The sequence below is a fragment of the Capra hircus genome, chromosome 9 (assembly GCF_001704415.2).
Source record: "Capra hircus breed San Clemente chromosome 9, ASM170441v1, whole genome shotgun sequence".
NCBI classification, from domain to species: Eukaryota; Metazoa; Chordata; class Mammalia; order Artiodactyla; family Bovidae; genus Capra; species Capra hircus.
Window position 1 is genome coordinate 12,032,516 of NC_030816.1, and position 6,000 is coordinate 12,038,515.

The window sequence follows — 6,000 nt, forward strand, 5'->3', positions numbered from 1 at the left end:
GTAAATGGATTAGATTTTCCAATCAAAAGTTATACAGCGGCTAAATGGATTAAAAATTACAATCCAACCATACGCTGCCTACAAGGCAATCACATCATATTTAACGATACACACAAACTGAAAGTGAAGAGAGGGAAAAAGATATTCCACACAAATGGTAACCAAAAGAGATAGAGGTGGCTCCACTAATATTAAACGAAATACACACTAAGTCAAAAAACATACACTTTAAGGCAAAGAGAACATTCAGTTCAGTTCAGTCGCTCAGTCATGTCTGACTATTTGCGACCCCATGGACTGCAGCAAGCGAGACTTCCCTGTCCATCACCAATTCCCAGAGCTTGCTCAAACTCATGTCCATCAAGTTGATAATATCATCCAACCATCTCATCCTGTGTCATCCCCTTCTCCTGCCTTCAATCTTTCCCAGCATCAGGCTCTTTTCCAGTGAGTCAGTTCTTTGCATCAGGTGGTTATTGATAAAATTATCAATTCATCAGGAATGAATACCAATTAATCATATATACCTACCCAACTTCAGAACATCTAAATATATAAACAAACATTGACAGAACTGAAGGGATAAAAAGATAGTAATACAATAATGGTAGGAGACTTTAACATTCCACTTTAAATATTGGATAGACCATCCAAGCTGAAAATCAGTAAGGAAACAGTGTATCTTAGCAACATTATAGAGCAAGACTGAAAAACATATAAAACATTTCACCCAACATCAACAGGATAAACATTGTTCTCAAGCACATATGGCACATTCTCCAAGACAGATAACATATTAGGTCATAAAATAAGTGTTAATAAATTTCAGCAAATTCAAATCATACCAAATATCTTTTCCAATGAAAACAGAATGAAACTGAAATCAATAGCAGAAAAATTCTGAAAAGTTCACAAATATGTTTAAATTAAAGCACAGTCCTGAACTAATGGTCCAAAGAAGAAATCAAAAGGGAAATCAAAAAATATCTTGGTACAAATGAAAATGGAAACATGCACTCCAAAAGATATGGGATGTAACAAAAACAGCACTAACAGGGAAGTTCATGGTAATAAATGCCAACATTAGAAAGGAAGAAAGATCTCAGATAAACAACCTAATTCCACACCTTGAGGAAATAGAAAAAGAACAAACTAAGCCTAAATTTAGAAGGTGAATTACTAGTATGCTAAAAACCACAAAACATTTTGAAAGAAGTTTAAAAAGAGGCAAATAAGTGAAAATGTATTCTGTTAACGTATTGGAAAAATTAAAATTGTTAAAATGTTCATACAAATTCAACATAATCTTTATCAAAATCTAAAGGCGTTCATTTGTACAGAAATAGAAAAACAATCCCAAAGCTCAAAAACCACAAATGAGTGAATAACCTCCCCACACTGCTCTACCCTAACATTTGCTTTCCCTCTCCCCGCTTTGCACTTTCGTCATTGCTACTGGGGTCCATAATGGAGACCGTGATGCTGCCCAGCCAACTCTAGCTCTTGGTCCTTCTTCCTCTTACGGTTTGCTTGGTGTAGGTTGGCAATTGCTAAATAGATGGAGGCAAGGGAGAAAGGAAAAGAAAGGCAAACTCAAGCTGTGTTTCTTTTTTCTTTTCTCAGTCTCTGACCCAAATCCATTGAACTCCCCTCGCTTTCCTCTGTACCCCCACTATTTTCCACACACATGCCACACAGAACATTCTCCTCAACTTCTACCTAACCCCACAAATAGATCCCCTCAGTTTTCAAGGCATCATTTTGTCTTCCCTGAGATCCTCGTTCTCTTTCTCCTTGGAACGAATGTCATAATCTATACTCAGCAGAATTGTATAGCAAAATATCTTTTAAACCTTTATTGATATCATGTGACTAATCATGCAAGTTATTTAATTCAACAGCAAGTAATTTAATACACATTTCAGCTCTTACAAAGATGTTGTGAGGAAGCTATTATTACATTTATTTTACAGATGATAAATAGGTTAAATAACTTGCTCTAATTGAAGAGTTGGAGAGTTGAGGAGTTGAGGAGTTGAACCTGGGCATGTATCATTCTCATATGCTTATTTTTCTCAATGCTTCTCAATATTTTTCTTCTCGGTACATTATAAGTTAAACAGATCTCTGCAGCCTGCCTGGAAGTCTACCCATTGAGTATAACACTGTTTCTCTGAGAAAATACATTCAACATTTCAAATCACCAATTTACAAATGATCATTTAGACCACAATCAGTTCTTAAACTGTGGATTGTCTGTGCTACAAGAGTATGCAGAAATATGCTCTTAATCCAAATGATGAATCATGTGGCTGAGAATTGAGCTGGGACATAAGCACAAATTTTCTCTGACCTTTGGGTCCCTGCCTTCTTCTGCTCTGCTGGTGAACCCTTGTTTTTCTACAAAATAAAAGCTCATTACTCCCTAAGGTCTCATTTCCCTTTTGAAATAGGGCAAGCTGAAAAAAAGGAAATAAGTTGTACAAACTCTCCAAATTTTGCCACAAACTAGTTGTAAGGAAGATTTGAGAGTTGAGTAGGAAGCTTGAATATCTCCTCCAATGTAAATAAATTTGAAAGCCCTGCTTTATAAAGTTTAGTGCATACAGATCAACTAGGGATCCTGTTAAAATATAAATTCTGGTTCAATAGATCTGGGATAATGTGGCTCTCTCTCTCTCTCTCTTTTTTTTTTTTTTTTTTGCATTTCTAACAAGTTCCCAAATGATTCGTATGAAGATTTTTCTGACTTAAACATCAATATAGTAGATGTTAATTAATACTTGTTGATTTTCATTAAGTAAAAATACTGTACCTAAGATTAAAAATCTTACGTAACTGATACATACCATTCCAGCTGACTTGCTCTAGTCTTTTAATGAGTACTATGTCCCTGGATAACCATGTAGTGATATTTCCCAGCCCACTCAACTTGATGATATATATGCATTTCTAAGTTGCTTAGATTTTTTTCTCCTTAAAGAAAGAAAAGAAACCTGTGTTTTGATACTTTCTAGATTATACATAAGTTATCAAATGAAAGCTTTTTCTTGGAGAAGAAGGCATGAGAAACATGCTGGGAAAGAAAACTGCTGACTCTAATGTCTCAGTGCCTATGTGAAGCATAAATGCTTACTCTACATACATGTCAACTCAAAAACCCACAGTTCTTATATGGCCCCATAGGGCTTTATTGATGCCTAGTCAGGTTTTTATTGCTACTGAATAAAGTCTTTCTGACATAAGTATTTGACCTCTGACACTATCAAGACTCTCTCCTGGTGGTCATCAGAACATAAACTCTCTTACACTTCAGTAGATGATGTAGAATTTATTATTTGGCAGAAACACAGCAAAAGTAGTTGGTGGAGATGAATATTGTATGGACTCAGAGGGTGACTTGATTAAAATTCATTAATTGAGTTTCTTTTATAATTTGAGTAAGTTATGCAAGTGAAGAAAGACTGTCTTGAATCTCTTTAGCAATAATTATGATTTTGCTCTACGTTTGATGATGATTTCTAGTTCTTGAATACAAATTCATGCCAACTGATTATGAATACTTTTATTGACATAAGCATATATTTACTCCTGGTTCTGTTAAATATGGGGGGAGACTTATTTTTCTCATTTTTGTGGCCAGATTAACAATGTCTTCTTTAAAATGTAACCAAATAGGTCACATAGAAACTGAAATATTTACTTTGAAAGGTTACATCTTTTACTAAGTTTACACCATTGTGTCTATAATTATAATCCATAATTTAAGCCTTGAAATAATAATAATAATACCTGAAATTTGTGTTTGCAGGTCCTCATGTCAGTTTTTCATCCATTACTTTATCTATCCTAGACATTTCATAGAGATACAAAAGCTAGGAAACTTGTTATTGTTCTTCTCACACTAATGGCATTTCATCCACCCAGTGACACATTAGGCAAATCAGTTTGAAAAAGGAATCTCCTATTGTCTGAACCTATCCTCTGTTACCAAAATACCAAAGATCCTATTTCTCTCCAGCTTTATTTACACGTTAAATGCAGGAGCCAAAGGTTAAAAGAAGGTCAGTTACTACGATCTATTCTCACATTATAACATTGATATCTATCTGCTTTTGTTTCTTCAAGGGAAAATCACTGTCATATACCAATAGTAAATAAAATGATAATTAGTAAATATCAGGAAAAGATAAAAGCACTGCCTAATAGCCTAGACAGTCAGTGGTTTCACCTGTTACCTACTTGTCTCTGGCTGTTGTTTTAATGGGAACCTTTTATTTCTGATGAAGAAAAAGGTATTTTGTGCTGACTGCTAATTTTTAAAATTATTACTTAAAAGAAATTGCAGTGGATAATAGTTTATTAGGTCCTATTTTTCAATTTGTCATATTAACTGCTTTCACCTATTTGAAAATGTTATTTACGGACATTTCATCTGTTTTATTTCCCTAAAACATTCCTTGCCTCTGGAGAGTAAATTTTCCCTTAATTGGTCTTATTTTTAAATCCTGTTTCATATTCTATTCTCTATTCTTCAGATTCAGGACTGGATTAAAAAACAGAAGAACCATCTAATGTCTTTATCTATCTTGATATAAAACAAGATAGAAAACCCATGCATAAGTCTCCTACATTCCTATTGAAGGAACAGATCTCAGACTGGTCTTGCTGGTAAGTTTGTTATCTGGGAAGCTGAAATTCAACTCATGCAGTCACATCATGCAGTCAGACAGGTTTTGCTTTTATTCTTAATTATGTGATTCCTTTTGTGAGAAAACAAGTAAATTTCAGAGTTATAAAGTAGGGAGGTTAAAGTTATGAAGAAATAAAGCTAATAAAATAGACCTTTATAAGATTAAAGAGGAAAAATCTTACTATTATCTCAACAGATCACTGTCGTTGTTCAGTCACCAAGTTATGTCTGACTCTTTTGCTACCCAATGGACTGTTGCCTACCAAGCTTCTCCGTCCACAGGATTTTCCAGGCAAGAATACAGGAGGGTGTTGACATTTCCTTCCCCAGGTGATCGTCCCAATCCAGGGATCGAACCTGCATTTCCTGTATTGGCAGGTGAATTCTTTACCACTGAGCCACCTGGGAAGCCCATCTCAATAATTACAAACATATATTCATGACTTTAAAATGCTCTCAGCAGACTATGAATAAAAGGCCCGAATCTGGAAATCCTGTAGCTAACATGATAGCTAGTGGTGATGTGGCAAAATATTTACTCTAAAATTGGGAACAATGCAAGAAAAGCACTCACATCGCTTCTACTCGGCACTGCATGTGCAGGTCTACTCAAGGAATTAAGGCAAGAAAAAGAAACAAAAGATATGAATAGCAGAAAGGAGAAGTAAAACTATATTTATAGTATGTATCCAAATCCAAAGGAATCTTCATAACAGATGAACTTCCCTCAGATGCAGTAAGTGAATTCATCAAGGTCTCGGTGTATGTAATCAAATCTGAGTATTTCTATAGACAAGCAACAAAAGATGAAATATAATTAAAAAATAAATTCCATCTGGAATATAATTAAAATAAATAAAATATTTGGGAGCAGACTTTAGCAAAACATATAAAAGAATTGTTGATAAGATTCAATATTGTTGGAAAATTCAATAATAAAGATTTCAATTCTCCCTAAGTTATGTGGAGAAGGAAATGGCAACCCACTCCAGTGTTCTTGCCTGGAGAATTCCAGGGACGGTGGAGACTGGTAGGCTGCCGTCTGTGGGGTCGCACAGAGTCGGACATGACTGAAGCGACTTAGCAGCAGCAGTAGCAGCATTCACAGTATAACTGATCAAAATATCATCAGGCTTATTTGCAGATACTGAGAAGATTATCTTAAAATTTATATGAAAATCTAATGATCTCAAGCAGTCAAAGCAGTTTGGAAAAGAAAAACAAAGTTGAAAAACGTTTATTACTTGATTTCAAGATGTTATAAAGTTATAGCAATCAGTATAATGAGTCATAAGGATATATAGATT